Here is a 20,329-nt window from a genome sequence, read left to right as displayed (position 1 = left end):
AAATAATCTGGGCTGTTGTGTCACTTGGCCGTGGCTCCCTGGGGAAGGCAAAATGCCTTTTCCCAGTAAAACTGTCGGGATGAAGATCAGCACTGGTGTGCTCAGGGGGAGGTAGGAGGAGAAACGGCACAGAGCTCTGCACTGGCCAAAATCAGCTGGCAAGGAAGCGGGCAGGATGTGGGCACAGGGACTGGCAGAGCTCTGGCAAGGACAGCACAGCTCCGGGACACACAGAACAGATCCAGCTGAAGTGCCAGTGCTCAGAAAAGCCTCCGTGCCACCTCCGTGCCACCTTCCCTGCCAGGAGGGTTCTGGGGTGACCTGTCCGGAGATCTTCACTCACCAAACACCGTGGTAAAATGGGCATAGAACACGGGCAGGGAGGGACTCAGAGCTTCGGTGCCGATTTTGTTTGCTTGTGAAATCTCAGTATTTGTTTACCCCTTTTTGCCGGAATACAATAACCCTACATTGGCTCAAAGGGACTGGAAACCAGTAGATTTTTATTGCACAAATCAAGAGTGACACAGAGCACGCAGAAGGACGCAGAGCACCGGGGGGATGCTGGGTGCAGCACTTGGGAAGGAGCCTGGGGAGCTGCGGTGCCATGTACTGCTGGCACGGATCCCCCCGGGCAGCCTTTAAAACGCTGCTTTTAGAGCTCAGCTTGAACAAAGTGCTGCTGTTAGCGCTTTTAGTGATAGCAATAAAGATCGCTTTTATTGTTGTTTTATCTCGGAATTTCACAGCGTGTCCCTGTTGCTGTTTGGGGTCTCCCAGCTGCAGCACTGGCAGCAGCCGAGCCTTGACCTGTACAGTCAGGGGAGCTGCAGCAGGGAAGGATGCTCCCTTTCCCTGCTTGTGGAAGCGCTCCTGGCTGCTTCCAGAGGAGGGCTGAGCTCTTGGGAAGGAGCTACAAGACTCGGGGCGGTGATTTCTGCAGCAGAGGGCCGGGACTGGGGACACGGTGACAATAGGGGCGCTGCCCTGTCCCGCACCCCGCTGCTCTGCTCCTTCTCCAGAGGGGTCGGGACAGTGCGGGAAGTGCTGGAGGAACATCCCTGAGCATCAATCCCCCCAAAGAGCCCTGCAGGGGATGCGCCCTCCGCTCCCGCAGCGCTGCCACCTCTGCCCATCTGCCTGGGTGGCACCGAGCCAGCGGGGACACAGCGGGGACACAGCGGGGACACAGCCTGTGCCACGCCGAGAGCCAGCGCGTCCCCTGTATGCAAACAGTGCCAGCCTCGTGCAGCTGGCTCTGCTGCAGGGCGGGCACCTGGGGACGCTCAGAGCACTGCCCCATGGCACGGTCCCCGTGGCACTGTCTCCTGGTACTGTCCCCATGGCACTGTCCCCATGGAATTATCCCCTGCCACTGTCCCCTGCCACTATCCCCTGTCTCTGTCCCCGTCCCTGCTCCCCTGTCCCTGTCCCTGTCCCTGTCCCCGGTCTGGCAGCTCCGGGCGCTGCCCTGGCACCGGTGCTGCCCAGAACCCAGCTCTGCCTCACTGGAGCAGATCGTGCCTGGCAGGTTTGGGCAGAACTGGCTCCACAGGTGCTCTCGGTGCTTTCCCTACCTCGTGTCCCCGGGATGAGCTGCCCGTGCTTTGGTACCGACATTCCCCGGGAGCTTTTTCTGCCTGGAAAACGGGAAAGGAGAATTCAAGCCCTCGTGCCGGCTTTGGGATTAAACATGCTCAGGATGCAAGCAGGGAACCCTACCCCAATGTAGGGAGCTCGGAAATGGTGGGGAAGATGCCCGGCTTGCTGTGCCAAGAGCTGCCCCTGCCCAGGGGCTCAAGTAGGGAGGGTGGCACAGACAGGGAGGGTGGCATAGACAGGGAGGGTGGCACAGAGAGCTGCTGCTCCTTTGGGGTGATTTCAGCTCCCCAGGGCACCTGGGAATATCCCCAGATATTCCCTGCCAGATCAGCTCCAGCTAATTGGAAGGGAACATCCTGCTGCCAGGGCTCATTCCTGGCCCGGTGCTCTTCACTGGCAGCTGGTGATGCTGGAGTTGAGCACGGATTTATTTGATATTAAATATCTGTCCCGAATCATTAAGCTCTGCATTCTGACCCTGACTCTCAGAGAGGTAACTCCACTCAGATATAACAAGCCTCAGATCCTAGTCAGACTCAGGGAAATTCTTGCCATCATGAAATCTATTTTACATGGGCACCAGTTAACCTGGACTTATTGCTGAACGGCACCAAGGATGAGTGGGAAAGCAACTGTGACTAATGGGAGCTTTCCTCAAATGTATGAAGTCACAGGAATTAATGAAAGGAGGGAGAAGAGCAGTGAAGTGTAACAGCAGGCAGAAAAAGAGCTGTCATTTTCACATTCCTTCCCAGCAATTATTTTGTATTTTCAAGTCTCCCTTAGCTCCCAGCCCAGCTTAGGAAAATGGGTTTTCTGGGTATTTCCTGGAAAGAACCATCACTGCTACAAGAAATCCTTGCTCTCTCCACGTCCCTGCTCTTCCTTGCGGGATCAAGCTCCTGTCCTGTGGGATACTCATCCCAAACAAAGCACTGGATTCCCCAGGGCGCGGCTCTCACACCTCTGCACACTCAGTTCAGCCCCTCATTCAAGTCACCCTTATTTGTTGCATTCTGCAGTGCAAGTCTGAGCAGTCCAGCTGCATGGCACTGGGAAAGCTTGCAGTGGAAACAACAAGGAAAATGCCTGGTTTATGTGAAATTGGAGCTGGATTCGTTATTCCTGTATCTTTGTATGAGACACCTCCATGTAGTACTGTGGATTTTGTGCCGTTGAAAAGCAGAGCTCCCTTCCTTCTCTCCCTTGGAACAAAGTTTGAAGAATTGCTGTTTCTGCAGCCGTGGATAGTTTAGCACTTGATGCAGGCTCTGCTCTCGGTGGATGCTTGGCACATGGACTGAGCACAGAGCTCACACCCCAGAGCAGCTCCACTGCTCCCGAGCCCTGGGGACCCAGACCATGTCCCCATGACCCAAAATCATCCAAGACCATGTCCCCATGACCCAAAATCATCCCAGACCATGTCCCCATGACCCAAAATCATCCCAGATCATGTCCCCATGATCACCCAGACCACGCTGATCCCTTGGCCAGCATCTCTTCCAGACATTCAAATGGGAAATGCCTCACATGATTAACACAAAACCTCTCCTCCAAATCTGAATCCAAACAACCCAACAGGAGCTTTGCAGGAACCTGCTGTGGCAACACCAGCCTTGGGAGCTCCTGCTTTCCCAGGATGGAGGTGAAACATGCTGGGATTTCCTCCGCTCTGGAGGAAACTCTGCACCCCAGCCCAGGGCAGCACAGCACAGGCAGAGCTCTTGGCACATCCCAACCCTCCAGGATGGATTTGGCTCTTTCTTTCCAGTTCTATAAAGCTCTGTCCCAGTTTGTCTGGCCTGTACCCTGCTGGCTCTGGTTTGAATCTACCCTGACAGATGAGAGAGAAGCCTCCTGCTTCCACCCTGCTGCAAAGAGCTGGATACCACAGGGGCTTAAAATATCTGCAGGAGGAGACATCAGAGAAAGAAATGTGGGGCTGCTGGGGGACGGCAGCTGGTGATGGGCTGGAGCAGAGTGAGGAGGGGATCTGGAAGAGAGGAGGATGTTCGTAAAGGAGAGGAATGCTGGGCTGGGGAGGATGCTGAGCTCTGTGGAAGGAGACATCTTCGTGCTCCAAGTATAAGCTCAGCCCCTGGGCTCTCCCTGTCCCTTTTATCTCCCCTTGATCCCTGTCCCAGGTCTGTGAGGCAGCATGTTTGGAACTCGCCTGCCTGGGGTGATGGTATGGGAGACCTACAAGGGCTTTCTACCCACTTTAATGAAGATGTTTTCTAACAGGAAATCTCCTTGGGTAAAATTTAGCCTTGATAATAGTTAATAGCAAAACTTATTGGCTACAGAGGAACTGGGATTGTCCCAAATTAGTCTTTTATAAGGCTGTTACTTTTTTTTCCTGGATCTCTGGACCCAAGGGCCCTGACTGAAGAGCGGGGCTCACTCAGACAGATCCTCCTTCCAAAAGCTCTGCCTTTGCTGGGGCTGCAGCAGGGGCACAGCCCCAGCTCCTGTCCCCATGCTGCAGCAGCTCCTGGTGCAGGTCCCTGGGTCTGTGCTGCCCTCCCAAATCCCTGCATCAGCCTGGAGAATACCCATGGATGTGCCAGGAGCACCGGGTGCCCTTCCCTGCAGCCAAGGCACAGGAGATGTCTGGAAGCAGGAACTGTTCAAACCCATCCCCGGTGTTTCCACCTCCTGTGCCAATCTGGTTCTTACTCTGCCCCTTGCTTGGAGTTCCTGAGCTGGGAAAGGGGACGGGAGCTGGTTTGGGGATGGACAGAGCTCCAGCAGAGCTCTGGGTCTGCAGCACATCCCTTCCTGCAGTGCTGCTGGAAGAGCCAGGCTGATCGAGGCTGGGGCTCTACTGCTGAGGGGTTTTTAATCTTTTCCCTTGGCTTTGAAGCAGAGTCAGTGAGTTCTTCCTTCTCTTCCATCTTGCAGACCTGTTGCAGATATGAACAGCAGCATCCACAGTGGCTTTGCTGTGGATTTATTGCCCAGGGAAGCTGTGGCTGCCCCATCCCTGGAAGTCTCCAAGGCTGGGCAGAGCTTGGAGCAGCCTGGGCTCATGGAAGGTGACCCTGCCATGGCAGGGGGTGGAACAAGATGATCTTTACGTCCCTTCCAACCCAAACCACTCTGTGATTCTGTAATTTCATGGTTCTGGTGTTTCCCACATGCATCTCCTCTAAATTATACCCTGGAGAGCAACAATGAACCTTTGTGGGTCTCCATTGGCACTGGAGGGAAAAAAATGTGCAGAACATTGTTAGTCCATGAGTTGAAGTGGGAAATCCTGGCTGGGTGACCCTGCTGCAATTCAGGGCCTCTGAATGAAACCTGGCATTTCTTTAGGTTTCAACCTGCTGATATTTGGGAGCCCCATTTCTGGACCTCAGCAGTGTCCCCATGTCCTGTAACAGGGTCTCCCTGCAGTGGGCTGGGCAGCACACCCAGGTTCCGAGCACACCTGGGGGACACCTGAAGCAAGACCCCACTCCCTGCAGAGCCAAACCCCAGCCCCTGGCGAGGTTTGTCCATCCCCAGCACAGTTTACTGCCCTGAACCCTGGCAGGGTTTTGGGGGGCTCTCATGTTGAATTTTTAGGTTTGGAGTAAGGAATTTGTAGGGTTGGAATAAGGGCTCTCCCTGAAGCAGGCAGGGACATCAGAGGCATCTTCAAAAGGGGAAAACCAGATGTCCCCTGCTGCTATGTTGTGAGAAACAGTGATGGATCCCAGAGACTCCTACTACTTCCCCTGGCCATTTACAGCCCACGAGTGGCACTGCCACCACCCACACAGCAGGATCAGTGTCACCTCTGCCCCCAACTCCCCCAGCTGAGCCATCCAGAGCCAGAGCAGCACTGGGGGATGATCCCAGGTGGGCACTGCTGTGCTTGGGCACAGCTGGCGAGGCATGGGCCACCCTTGTCCCACCATGAAGGACTCTGATGCTCTGCAGACACAGAAATTATTTCTGGTGGTTTTTGTTTGTTTGTTTGCTTGCCAAATTGAAAAGCACTTCAGAGATTTTCAACTGCAAATCACAATCATATTAAGGACTGGTTTTGATCAGCACCTGCACAGGCTGGTTTGGAGCCTCCCAGTGCCCACGCCAATGGGCTGCCTGGGAGAATGTACCCCGCAATTTTGGCTTCTGGTTGCAGTAAATATTTAAAGCCACCAGACTGAGGTTTCCCAAGGACTCTAAAGAGATTGATTTCCTCAGACCCCTGTGACTGCACATGGAAATTTCATGCCAGCCTCCTTTCAGGCAGCATTTCCCAGACAGTCTAAATGTGGATGTGGGCTGTGCTGGAGGAAGTGGGGGCTCGCAGTTCCCCAATCCTTCAGGCTTCTGCAGCACATGGGGTGTGACAGGGACGTGCTGTTCTGCCATGCTGCAGCTCCTCCTGTGGCACCGGGTGTCTCATCGTGTTTTCCCTCTTGGCTTCCTCCATGCATTCTCCATCTCTATTTTTTTCTGGCTGAGGGTAAAATCCGGTGTCTCCAGCCAAGCTCACAAGTGCTGGGATGTGGGGACGAGGCTCCATCCCTGGCTTGTGCTCACAGGGGGCTCAGGCTGGCAGGAGGGATTAGTGACAGTCCTGGGCTCAGTCTAGGCTGGGATGAGCAGCTGGAGAAGCCCTGGGAGTGCTGGGGGTGGGAGCTGGACCTGCTCTGATCCAGAACCCACCAGCCCTGGGCTGATCCCACAGCAGGGGAGGGGAATTCTGTCCCTGTGCTCAGGTGAGACCCCACCTGCAGAGCTGTCCCAGCCCTGGGCCCAGCACAGGGAGGAGCTGGAGCTGCTGGAGAGGATCCAGGAACTGGCACCCAGAGAAGCTGTGGATCCCTGGCAGTGCCCAAGGCCAGGTTGGAGCAGCCTGGGACAGTGGGAGGTGTCCCTGCCATGGCAGGGGTGGCACTGGATGAGCTTTAAAGTCTTTTCCAACCCAGGCCACGCTGTGATTCTGTGATTCTGTGACTGGTAACTCTGAAGTTCACTGCCATGGATGGGAACAGCTGCAGTCATCACAAGGACAGATCCAAATTCCTGTGTGAGACCTCTTTAAAGAGAAGCTGGTGGGAGTGTCCCCCAAAGGCAGGGTGTTTGTCCTGCTGCTTCTTGGGCTTGGGCAGCCTGAGGAGCTCCTGGCACCTTCCTTGCCAACACCAACATCCAGCCCTGGGAAAACACCCCAGTCAAACACAGCACAAATTGTCTGGGCAGGGATGTGACAAACTAGAGTGCGAGGGAGATACCAGCAGTAAAGAAAGCTTTTGTAAACTGTTTCCATCTTTCTTGTCAGGACACTGAGGTCACCCCAAAGCTTTTCCTCTCCAGGTGAACAATCCCAGCTCTCCCAGCCTTTCCTCCCAGCAGAGCTGCTCCATCCTCTGCTCATCCTGGAGCCTCCTCTGGCTCTAGCAGCTCCAGCTCCTCCCTGGGCTGGGGCAGCTCTGGAGGTGGGATCCTGCTCCTTCCCCTCCTCGGGTGCTGGAGCAGAATTCCTGTGCCCAGGAAAGCAGGGCAGAAAGGAGGTGCTGGATCTGTGGGGGCAAGGCTGGGGCAGCTCAATGCCCCAGTCCCACAGCCTCTCCTGTCCCGGGCTTGGGGATGTTTCCCCATCCCAGCCCTGGAACATTGAAACAGCCTCTGCTGAACCAGGCTCTGCTGAACCAGGCTTTGCTGAGCTCACCCAGGGCCAGGCTGTGCTTGTGAGGAGCAAACCCTGGGCTAAGGGCAAGGAGAGCTGCCCCAAAGCCTCAGGGAGCATCGGCACAGGAGAATTGTAATGATGTCAGTGCAAATCTGGGCTGAAATGATGTGAGTGAAATCCCCAAAGATGTGATGCCAAGAAAAATAAAACCCAGCGGAATGCCAGAAAACCAAATTACAATAAATAACATGGGGGCAGGGCAGGGGGAGAGAAGAACTGATGTAACAGGCAGGAGAATTGGGGCACTGGCATCAAACCAGGCGGGGCAAATCCCAAACCCAGCAGTGTCCATGGAAAAAAAATTTCCAGGGGAGATGGGGGTGATGTAGGACAGGACCAGGCAGAGATGGAGCTGGGGGATGGACAACGGGTTGGGAGTGACCTCACACCAAACAGGACTCAAGGGCAGGAGAAACTCACCTGAGGAGCAGCAGAAGCACAGAGCTGTGTCCTGCTGGGCATGGCCAAGGCTCCTGCAAATGCAGCTCCTGAGCTGGGTGGAGTGTGCCAAGCATGGGATGGCTGCTGGGGACAGGGACCTGGCTCCCTGCATGCCCTGGGCACTGAGAGTCCCAGGACAGGGCTTGGGATGTGCTCGAACAAGGGGTGCCAAACACAGCCCTCACCTCACTGCAGCCACCCCCTCTCCAGATGGGGAAACTGAGGCTTAGGGAGGGCAGGCACAGGGGCCTTGGGGTGCCTTCGTTGCTGTCCATGGACATTTCCCTCCCTGTCCATGCTGGGAGCAGGGCTGGATACGTCCCAGCTCTGGGGCAGGAACAGGAGGGAGTGAGGGATCTGCCTTTCTCCTGGTTCCCAGATGCTAAGAGGGGAGTGAGTGAAAGCTCAGCCTGGACCCAAACCCTGTGCACAAAGCAGGAGCTCAGTGCTGTTTGTCACCTGGGAGAGGTGGCAGGTCCCAGCACAAGCCCAGCTGCATTGTGCCCAGCCCAGAGCCCAGCAGAGCTCTGTGGTGTTATAAATGAGAAACAAAAAGTCTCGATATTCAGCAAAATTGAGATTGCTTTATGTGATATAGATGAGCAAGCAGCGCTGGGGATCGTGATCAAACCTTGGTTTGCCGCCTATACTTACAGTATGGGCTCTCGTCATTTTTAACTTTGCCAGGTTAGCACTGGTGGTCAAAAAAACATCTGTAAAGTCTCTGGGTGATAGTCAGTCCCATAGATAATCATCTGGTCTTGGTAGATAAAAACTGGCAAAAATTGGAAATTCTGGTCTTTGTAGATAGGCAGCATTGATCAAACAAAGGCAGGAAGTCTGATTTTGCAAACTGGTAGTAGGTACAACTTATTTAGAAAACATAATATTCATAACAGGGGGATTTAAACCAGAATGATTTAATCATGTATTTTCCTCTATCTAGGGTTCATGCTTCACTTCAGACCTTAGGATTCTGGTTTATACAAACCCCAATACTTTTATGATTAACACGAATCATTTATCAATTATCACAGGGAGAACAGGGCAGCAGCTCACAGAGCTGATTTACTCCTCGTTCACACCGTGCTGTTGCTGGGATCCCTGGCCCAGAGGAGTGCAGGCACCAGGCGTGTGGCAGTGCCCACCTGCAGGCACAGTCCTGCTCAGGGCTCAGCTCTGCTGCCTCTAATCACCCTCCGTGCTGAAGGATTAACAGCAGCAATCTTGTTCCCAGCCACCCTCCAGATGATACAGCATAATAAGACATAGAACAACCCCTTGGAAAAGAGAAAGTTATAGTTCCCACAGCAACTGTAACTCAACCATATTACACATCTATATATATATATTAAAGCATAAATTTAACAACATATATTTTAATGCAAAATACCAGCGATGCACAAGGGGACAAATAACAGTGTTGGAGGGATCCATAACATTTGGCTTTCCCTGCTTCCCACTGCTGGAATCCCACCAGCAGCAGCACAGCGAGGAAGATCGATCCATCCCACTTGTGGCCCTCTTCCACCTGCTCCTGCTTTTTTTGGCAAGGACAGGCACAGGGACAGGCCCAGCCACTGAATCCGGGCACCTCTGTGCCACCCACGTGCACAGACAGGGCACAGGGCATGGGGAGATGCTCAGGGCATGGGGAATGTGCTCAGGGCATAGGAAGGTGCTCAGGGCATGGGGAGATGCTCAGGGCATGGGGAATGTGCTCAGGGCATAGGAAGGTGCTCAGGGCATGGGGAGATGCTCAGGGCATGGGGAATGTGCTCAGGGCACAGGAAGGTGCTCAGGGCACAGGAAGGTGCTCAGGGCATGGGAAGGTGCACAGGGCATGGGAAATGTGCTCAGGGCATGGCACATCCCATGGGATGCCACAGAACATGTGTGGCTGTGGCAGGGATTTCCCCTGCTGCTCATCAGGCTGAATGCAGAATTAGATCCTCTCGACAGAGCTGTGGGTTTTTTATTTTTCCAACTATCAGCTGGAATTGCACAATAGGGATAAAATTCTCGATTACATTTTATGAAATGGCTCAAACCCGTGTCGCTTCAGCTCGTTTTGCCAGGCAGCTCCCGGCAGCGAGGCACGAGTGGTGCTGGCCCTGCCTGCACCAGGCTGCTCCCCACGGCTGGAAAACCTTGGGTGGCTCCTGACAGCCTGGAAAACCTTGGCTGGCTCCTGCCTGTCCTTGCAAACAGGGGTGCCCTGCTCTGTTCCTCACCAATGGGTGCATCCTGCCCTGGCATAGCTGTTTTCCTTCCCAAAATCCATCCTGGAGGGAACACACTCCCCATGCTGGGGGTTTAATGCATGTCCTGAGATGGCACAGCCATGCCCAGGGCTGCTGCTGCTGGGGCAGGGGGTGCTGAGGAGGTGGGAGCAGCCTCGTTGGGGAGCTCCCCCTCATCGTGGGAGGATAAGGGACTGCAGGGGTTAAGCTGGGCTCCTGGCTTTGTGCCTCACCAGCCCTGCTTTGTGGCCAGGGTGCCCAGGTTTGGCCTTGGTTCAGGTACCTGCGCAGGTACCCAGCTCTGCACCCCAGGGCTGCCTCTGCTGCTCCCAGGGGGTCCCTGGAGCAGAAGAAAGGACATAAAATGCTCTGCTGGCAACGTTTTATGCCCGTGTCTTAACTGGACATGGCTTTATACCATCCTGATATTGCAATGAGAGAGGTGAGCCTTGGCTGCCTAGCAGTCTGTGCTATAAGCACCTGCATTTGCACTTCAATTGGTTTGCTTAATTGCATCGTCCCCTCTGTCTGCCCTGTGGGGTGGGCTGGGCTGGGCTGTGCTGCTTTGCTGGCTGCTGTGGCCCCTCTCCCGTTCCTCCTGGGCAGGTCTGAATTGCGGTGCCTGGTAGAGAACCACAGATATCTGTATGTATGTATGTATGTATGTGTGTGCGGTGTTTACAAAGCAATCCCAGCTAATCTCTCCATCCAGGCAGGCTTTAGGATGTCCTTTCAGCAGGGATTTGTGGTGGTGGTTGTTTCCTAAGAATGCATTACCCGGGGTTTCAGATGAATAATGTAGGTCCTTGTTCTGCAACTTACTTACAAATGTCGAACCTTAAACCACTGAAGTCAATGGATGTACTTGTGCACTTAAAGTTAGGCACAGGTTTAAGTGTGGCAGTAAATCAGAGCTGTGCTGCCTGCCCTGGTCCTGCTCATGGGGGGTGCTGATGGAAATATCAAATGGTGTTAGAATTATGGAATGGTTTGTGTTGAAAAGCACCTCGAAAAGCATCCCATCTCACTGTCCCAGGCTGCTCCCAGCCCATGTCCAACCTGGCCTTGGGCACTGCCAGGGATCCAGGGGTAGCCACAGATGCTCTGGGCACCCTGTGCCAGCCTTGCCCACCCTGACAGGGAGGAATTTCTTCCAAACATCTAATCTAAATTTCTCTTCTTTAAATTTTAACCCATTCCCCCTTGTTCTGCCACTCCAGTTCCTGATGCAGAGTCCCTCTTTGGCTTCCCTGCAGCCCCTTCAGGCTCTAGAAGATGCTGTGAGGTCTCCACACAACCTTCTCTTCTTCAGGCTGAGCAGCCCCAGCTTTCTCAACCTGTCTTTGAAAAGGGAGGTGTTCTAATCCTCTTCTCATCCTGGTGCCTCCTCTGGCCTGACTCCAGCAGCTCCAGCTCCTCCCTGTGCTGGGCCCAGGGTTGGGGCAGCTCTGCAGGTGGGGTCTCACATGCAGAGTTTACTAAAACTAAAAGTTTAACAAAGAAAAACAAAGGAGATGGTGATGTATGGAGGGAGCCAAGTGGGAAAACTTGACCAGACTCCCAGTGTCACAGGCTCCCTCCTGACCACTGCTGGCCCTGTGCTGGCCCTGCTTTGGCAGGTGCTGGAGGAGGCATCACCGGGGTCTCCCCCCTGTGCCCAGAGCCATCCTGAGCACTGGGAGCTGCTCTAAGCTGGATCCATGTGAGGTGCAATGGATCTCCCCTGGATATTTCTGATCCATTTGAGGTGCAATGGATCTCCCTTGGATATTCCTGATCCGTGTGAGGTGCAATGGATCTCCCTTGGATATTCCTGGCTCCCTGCCCTCGGTGCTGCAGCTCTCCCAGGTCAGCGGCAGCACGACATGAAACCCTTCAGTCCTGCCAGTTACCTTTTTTACCAATTATTACTCTTTTTTTGGCTCCTGCACGCTGCCGATGCGTGTCAGAGGAGAGGGACCCATCCTGGGCACAGCCACGGGCACACGGCAGAGGCAAGCTTTCAGCAGAGATCTAATTACCAGTTCTAATTAGCCTCGATTTCCTTGTCACCTGCAGGTCTCAGCTCCTGCTCAGGCTGCCCTGCAGAGCCAGAGCACCAACGGGGACATAGGGGTGGTGCCACCCCAGGCTGGCACAGCCCTGCTCACCCTCCGCTTTTCCCAGACAGCAGCGCTAATTAAATTCCTCCCGAACCCTCTGGCTGGCAGGGAACTTCTCCAAGGGGAATTGGGAGTCATGGCAGAGTAGAAAAAATGAGGGCACGGGGTAGAGGGGTAATAAGGCGTAAAATCACAGCTGGGCAAAGGAAGGAGAGGAAGCGCTGCACGCTGTGAGCTCTGCTCTGCTTTTCCTTCCCTGAGCGGGGCTGAGCAGTGATGCTCCCAGCACATCCCTCCTGGAACAGTGTCCCACACAAGAACCAAAGGCGTGTCTGTGCCTCAGCGCTGCCGGGAAGCTGGGACAGGCAGGAGGGTGTTTGGGACGCCCTGCGGACAAGGCAGGAAGTAAAAGCGAGTTTGAAGCTGGGAGTCACAGCCATGTCTGTGCCCCCTTGGAGAGGTGGGGGGCCCTGGCAGCAGCACTGCAAGCTGCTGGCAAAACTCTTCCTCCCCCGTGGCGCTCTCCGGAGAGACTTGCGCTTCCCATGATTGCTTGGACAAATTCTTATGTGTGAGCCAGCAGCTCTCCTCTTGTCTCTTGTAATTACTGTCCCAGCGTTCTCCTTGAGAGACACCATCTGCTACTCCTTCATCACCAGCCATCTCCTCCTCTCCTGGGCCAGCCTTTTCCCTGGAGAGCTCGGCTCAAGGCGCTGATGGTGCGCATGGTGCTGATGATGCTCATGGAGCTCATGATGCTGATGGTGCTCACGGTGCTGACAGTGCTCATGGTGCTCATGGTTCTGATGATGCTCATGGTGCTGATGGTGCTCACGGTGCTGATGGTGCTCACGGTGCTCATGGTTCTGATGATGCTCATGGTGCTGATGATGCTCATGGTGCTGATGATGCTCATGGTGCTCATAGTGCACCTCCCGAGCTGCTCGTTAAGCTCCATCCTATCAAAGGCAGCTCCTCCAGTGCCTGATGCCGCAGCCACGGGCTCGGGGACTCTGCTGAGCCCTCGCCTCCCCCAGGACACGCTGACCAAGAAGAGAACAGCCAAGCAGGGGATGCTGTGACCCCCTAAACCCCTGTCCCCTCTGTCTGTGCCTTGCACGGCTGCTGAGGCAGCAAGGCAGAAGCCCCAGGCAGAAGCCCCAGGAGCTTCTGGAGTCAGGAAGAGAGTGGGATACTCCAGGAAGACAGCGAGAGCCAGCAGCCTGTGGTGGGCACACAGGGACCGGGGTGGCACTGGGGTGACACTGAGGTGACACTGGGCGTGTTTGAGGCTGTTCCAGCTGAAACAAGCACTTTCTGGGTCAGAAAGAAGATAGATTTCAGAGAGCTCTGGGGCTCCCAGGAGCAGCAGGGCCGGGCTCCGAGGCAGCAGCAGCGCTCGGCTGCTCGGTGTGCCCGGTGCTATCAGCATCCTGCTTTTAATCAACTCCAAATGAGCCTCCAGGGCCCCATTCTCCCACGGCAGCACACCGGAAACTTCCATTGGAGTCAATAGAAGTTACTCAAAGCCTCAGGCACAAATCCGCGGTCCTGGGAAGTTGCTGTGATTTACACTGCGTGTCGCAGGCTCGACCACAGCCAGCGCCCGCCTCTCGGTATAATTCACAAGTAAATGTACATTTATATAAAAATACACTAAAACCATCACATTTTATTAGGGGAGGGAGTACGATAAATTTTTACGTCGAAGCTTCCAGCAGCCAGAGATGAAAAGCATCTTCAGGAAAACCACTGCCATGGAGACAGGTTTGCATCCCGCCGTATCAGGCGGTTCATTTGTATTTTTAAGGCATCTCATTAGAGCGTTAAATGATCTGTAAAAGGTAAAGCAGCATTTTTCTCAGTGGCTCTGGTGAAGGCCAGGCTTCGAGCCCTCACGGAGCAGGGTGGGTGGGCACTGGGGGCACTGAGCCCACGGAGGCTTTGCCCCCAGCCCCATCCCCAGCCGGTCCCCAGAGCCGGGCGGGAGCGCTCATTAATTCACCCTGGCTGACGTTCCCCTAAAAGCCTCAATAAAACGGACTTTCTCTCTGTTAACCTAAATTATTGTCTACAAAAAATACACGTGCACCTCCTCCAGAATTCACCCAAAACTGGACCTGTTCACATCCCTGCGCCTCGGATGAACCAGGACCGGGCTCCTCCAGCCGGCTTTGCGCTGGTCCAGAGGAGCCTGTTCTGGCTCCCTGCGGACAATATCCAGCCCTCGGGGCTGGGAAATCCTCCTGGCTGCATCTCCTGCGCTCCCCCGGCCCTGCTGGCCCCGCTCCCCTCGCTGCCAGCCCGTGGCTCCCCCCCGGCAGCGTCTGCTCGTCCATCTGCGAGGCTCCGCCACGGGCTCCGAGCCGCCCTTCTGCTCCAGCTCCTGCTCTTCCATCCCAAATCCCACACCACGGCGCTGGGAGGCGATGCTGTGCTGCAAACGAATGATTTTTACAGACGACCAAGCACCCACGATCAGAAATTCTTACATCGTTCCAAGGCCAGAAATAAAAGCTGCACCTGAATTTGTGGAAGTGTTCCAGCGCAGCAGCTCGGGTTTTAAACCGCTGCAGAGCTGGCGAGGAGGGTCCCAGCTTTTACGAGCATGAGGGAAGAAATGCAATGGTCGGGACAGAGAGAGAAATGAGTGATTTTGCAGACATTTGTCCCTTCCCTTGGTGGCGTTTCAAGGACACCTGGCACCATCTGGATGGGAGCGGCTCAGCGAGCGCAGCCGCTCTGGGGAGGAGGTGGGGGGACCCTCAGTGGGGAGAGGGTCCCAGAGGGATGGATGTGAGCTGTGCCTGCAGCAGGGACCAGCCTCGGAATCAGGAAACCCTTTGTGATGAACCCCAGGAGCTCCGCTGCATCCCAGAGCTGCTCCATTCCGAGCGAGCCGGGGCCACTGGAGGAGCCAGAAGGGCTGGGAGGGCGCGGCTGCAGAGCTCAGCGAGGCTGGGCCATCCTCCCCAGCTCCCAGGCTCGAGGGAAGTTCCCTGGAAGATGCCAATCCCTTCTTTCCTCAGATTGGGTTACACCAGTGAGCAGCTCTGGGTGTACCCAATGTGAGCCTCCTGAACCCAGCCTGGGCTGGCTGTAAAATAAAGGTGTGGTTTGTTTCACACACATAATCTTTAGGAAAAAAAAAAAAAGAGTAATTCACAAAAAATCCTCCCCACCACTGCACAAGGACTTGTAGAATTTCTGAAGTGCCCAACATTTTTTATGAAGTGCTTCTAACTTTTTTTTTTTTTTTTTTTTGGTGAAGTAAAGCTTGGCATGGGAACAGCTTACCCGCTGGTAAATTAGCAGGGAAATTAAAGAGGTTGTACAGGTTTTTTGTTTGTTTTTTTTTTTCCTCTTCCTTCTCTTTTCCCCCCTACATTTAACCCAAAATTCTGCTTCTAAACTTCTAAAACATTTGTGGGTGGTAGTGCTGCAGTGGTGCTCCAGAAAGAGAAATTTGGGCTGAGCAGCATCTGGCTGTGGTCCTTGTGTTTCCTTCAGGGAAAGAAGCAGTGCTGCTTCTCAAGTGCTGAGTGAGGAAGCCCAGGAGCTTGTTAAAGGGCAGGATCACTGGCTCTGTGGCCTGGATCTTATATTTTTCCATTGGCTTTTGCTCCAGGCTCCATGGCTCTCAGCCAGGCCAGGAGCAGCCTTTGCCCTCTGAAGCGTGGTTGGTGCTGCCCGCTGCAAACACCATTAACCAGAATTTTAGCCTCTCATTAAAAAGGAGGAGGAGGCTGGGAAAGGGAGCCTCAATTAAGCAAGGTGAAAGTTAAAACATCAAGAAAAGCTTTTAATTGAAGCACAGCCCTGGAGGGAAATGCAAAGTCGATTATTTGGCAGCCTTACAGATGGTGGGAATGTCACACTTTGGAGAAAGGAGAGGGAAATCGGGAGCTGGGGTGGTCAGGAGCTTTGAAGAAGTAGGACTGAAGTGTACAGAGGGATGAGAGTGAAGGGGGAAGCTGCTGCCTGTGGCTGACACAGCCTGGCTCCCAGGGCTGGCACCTCCAACCCCCTGGGCACAGCAGCATCAGCATCGCCCCAGCCAGCAGCCAGGGAAGCCCCACGTACCCCTCTGAGTGTGAGCAGCTCCCCTCTATGGGAATGTTCCCTCTTCAACTCAAAATGTTAGGGGAAAATGCAGTTTCCTGTCAATCACATCCCATGTGGCAGCCCCAGCAGTTTCTTGTGCCTGCCTGGATGCTGCCTTGGCAGCGGAGACCTGAGCAAGTAGGACCCTGCAGCCTCCTCTTCCCTGTTTTCGTTTGACTTAACTTCTGCTCTTTCCTCTTCTTTTCCCCAGTTCTTGCTGCATTCCCTGTCCTGTCCCTGAGGGATGTCCCAAGTGAGAGGTGACACATCCAGCAGTGTTTTCCACAGAAATACCTTCCCTGTCTTTAGTTTATGACCGGGAGGAACAATCAAAGGAAGATTTGAGCCCAGCCCCTCCCCCCTCATTCTTAGAGAAACCACCCCAAAAGCTCCTTCCATTTGCAGGTGGGGTGGGAATAACCTGGCAGGATTTTGGCGAGTTCAGATTTTTGCATCTCAAATAATTCCTGGTGGGCTCCCAGCTTTCATTCCCTGCCATCCCATATCCCAGACTGATGCTCCCAGGAGATGTCAACCCTCTGCAGGGGAGACCACCTCAAGGAGGGTGAGGTATGGCTCAAGCCCAGCTCAGTCAGTCTCGAGAACATAAATACTCCCAGAAGGAAGAGTTATGGCAGGGAAGGTTTGGCAGCTCTGGAGCTTCCCCAGGTTTTATCTCAGCTCTGAATTAGTGGGAAGCATCAGCTGCCACTCCACTGAGAATGATGCTGCTCTGAAGGACACCTCGAAACAAGGAGGTGGAAACCTTGGAGCTGCTGGAATGGAGGGGGATGTACCCTTTGGTCGTGCTGGTGCCCAGGGTTGTTCTCAATCATATCCTGGAGAACTGCTCTGCAGGCAGGAGGGTGAAGAAACCAGGATGGTACAGCAATCTGAGAACGACAAGACCGGAGGAGAATTGGGAAGAGTAATGCTGAAGTCACAGAAATCTCAGGGCAGGCTGGGAGCCAATCCAATGCCACATCAGAGGCAAGTCAAAATTTAAGTAATCTTTTCCCCTGAAAGTCTCTTCTAGGTTTCATGCTCATCAAATCAAAGGAGCAAAGTCCAGATCTGACCAGGACTAACCAGGCTGGCCCAGATCTCCAGCTCTGGCTGGCACACACAGTGAGATGCTGAGGAACAGCCTCCTCCTCTCTTTGGGGAGTTATCAGCAACAATGATTCAGTGAGTAGATTGAAACAAGGAATAAACTCAGAAACTTCAGCACTTGTTGGCTGATCACAGGGAAAATTAAGGGAAGGAACTCAATGCCTGAATTATTTGTGATGAGTTAATTATGCTGGAAAAGGATGATGGAAGAGACAGAACAGCAGTCAAAATTCTCTGCCTTTTCCCACCTACGCAGTTTTCTCAGATCCACTCAAAATTAATGTGGAGTTCAATATCAGACCCTCTCAAGTGCTGAGGGAGTCTGAGCCCGAGCATTTTCTGATTTACTACTCTGTCCAGTAGTACTGTGCCCTGTTTTTTTGGATGTCTCCAAGATGTAAATCAGGTGGGAAGAGAAAGGCTCTGATAACCCAACCCCTCCCTGCTTCTGCAGGGGAGAGAGCTGAGAGCCCTCCCTGGATGACCCTGAACACTGCAAGGTAGGACAGAGCTTTCATCCTGTTAGACCAGCCTGGAAATAATGTGATCATAGAGAACCAGAAAGCAAAGTGCAAAGCCCAGGAGGTGGTAAGAGAGGATGAGGCACAAAGGCCATGAGCTGAGAGCTCCTGGGGACATTTGGGGTTGGGAGATGTGAGGCCAAGAGGAACATTTCCCCCAGCCCTGGGCAGGTCTGTCCATGCTCAGCCCCTCCGGACTGGCACGGTGGGAAGGCTCTTCTCAAGTACCTGTAGGAGTCACACAACTCCAATTTTCCACCCCACTAAAAACTGCAGATCTCCTGGGAAAGCTGCTTTCCCACAAGACTTCCCATGGAATCCTGCACATCCCAGGGGGCTGCAGAGCACCCAGCAAGCTCCAGGGTGTGGAGGCTCAGCTAAATCCAGAAGCACACGGGGTATTACCCATTGGGAAGTGCATTACCTGCTCCTGTGCACACAGCAGCTACAGTTGGAGCAGCGATGAAAACCCTGCTGGGATCAGCAAACCTTTAATTAATGTCAATTTTGCAGAAAATAGTAGATGTCCAAAATGACCCTGTGATGAATTGAGGTGTGCTCTTGCACTCTGTTTTCTTTAATCACATGCATCGGGATTTATGGAGACATCCAGCCTGTTTTCTGAGCTTTAGGAGGCTCTTTTTTTTTACAAATCCATGGATTTTTATGCATTTGGTAATGGGTTTATGATGGAATTTTGAAATTGGAGAGAAGCCACTAGCGGGGACTCTTTGGGACATTGCTCTTGGCATCTAAAGAAGGGGAAAAAAATGGAGAGGGAAACACTTAATGAAAATATGTATTTGTATAAACAATCAATGAAGATCGTGTTTGTGTGTTAAACAACCACCTTGAAATTGGTCTGTCTCAAAGGACTGAGCAATTGCAGACTACCTTAGCATGAATGATTTATGACATTCATGAACTTGGCAACTACATCAGTTTTCCTAAACCTGGCAGCAAACACCACCTGCATATTAAGTGAAGATTTATGATTTATAAAACTCACCTCATTATGCAGAGGAACACGAATTGTCTTATGTGTGCAGTCTATAACTCCTGGGACAGATGAAAAGGCAGCTATGACACACAATTTATGTGTTCTTGCTGCTGAGGTGGTGAGGGAAGAGCAGGGAGAATAACTTGGGCTTTGAGCTGGGTGCCTTCAAAGCTGCCTGCATCCCTCTCCTCCCCCCAGGATGATGCTGTGGCTAAAATTGCCTGTTCTCTTGGAGGAATAAAAAAATATCCCTTGCAAAGATTAATGGTGGAGGTCATTTGAATCAATACTCCAAACGATGCTCTCCCTCCAAAAAACACCAGGATTGGAAGCATCTGAGGGGCCTCTGTGGAAATCACACACTTGGTGCTGAGCTTGCCACTCGTGTTTTTCCCCACTTTGTCCTTTCCTGATGCTCCTCACCCAAGGACACAGGTTCCTGTCTTCAAGGAGTGGGGAGTTTTGGTCTGGAAGAGGCCAGCCTGTGGCTCAGGTTTGGGATGGAGCTCGTGGCCCCCAGCAAGGAGTGAAGCATCCACGTGAGCCCTGGGTACAGCTGGATTCCCTTGCTGCGGGTCAGGGGAGCATCTGAGAGGCTGCAAAACACACAGGGCTGATGGGCTGAAAAATCAGTGACATGATCCAAGGAGAGAATACCCCAGGGCAAAATTCACCCCAATGTACTGCATTGAGTTTGAACGAATTGTGGTTTGTGTGTCCTTGTTTCTCCATTTGCTCTAACGGTACATGCAGGCAGCAGATGCTGGTGCCATTGGATGGGCTGTGCTCTGGGGGGCTCTCAGGGGGCCCTGCAGCTCTCTGGAGAGTGCTGAGAGCAGCAAAACCCCAGCCCGGGACTTCCCCTGCACACCCAGGCCATCAGAGGACATGGACACCTCCTCTTTGGCTGGCTGGAGTGGGGCTGCCACAGGCTGGACAAGGGTGTCTGTGCTGTCCCCAGGCTCATGGAGAGGCTGGGACCCCACAGAGACATCACTGCTTGGAGTCAAGGTGCCCCACCAACCCCAGGCTGCTCCTGGAGCTGGCTAGGTGTCACAGGGTGTCAGCCCAGGACAAGGGGTGCTGCAGGGCCATCAGGCTGTCACCCAGCAGGGCAGCCTTGTGTGGGGGTGTGACCTTGGCAGGCAGCTCCTTCCCCACAGCCTCAGCAGAGCCAGTAATTGCTCAGGGAAGGGAGAGACCAGGGAGCAGCAGGTCACACACACAGCTGTCCCACTTGCTAAGGACACCCAGGGGCTTTGGCTTCTCCTGCAGGAGAAAAACGAGTGTGAGGCCTTTGGGTGCGTAATTGGCTGCAGCACTATTTAAATCAATTAAAGTCTGCCTCTTTGGCTGCTTGTGCCCACCCTGGGCTGCCTTCGGGGAAGGGAGATTCCAGCAATCCCAGTCCAGCCAAGCACCTTCTGCCCCCAGCCAAGCAGGGACTGCAGGAGCTCCTGGAATTCAAGGTGTGGAGGTCTTGGATGTGCCCTCCTTCAGCAATGAAGGGG

The sequence above is a fragment of the Cinclus cinclus genome, chromosome 14, assembly GCF_963662255.1.
Source record: "Cinclus cinclus chromosome 14, bCinCin1.1, whole genome shotgun sequence".
NCBI lineage: Eukaryota > Metazoa > Chordata > Aves > Passeriformes > Cinclidae > Cinclus > Cinclus cinclus.
This window is presented reverse-complemented; position numbering follows the sequence as displayed.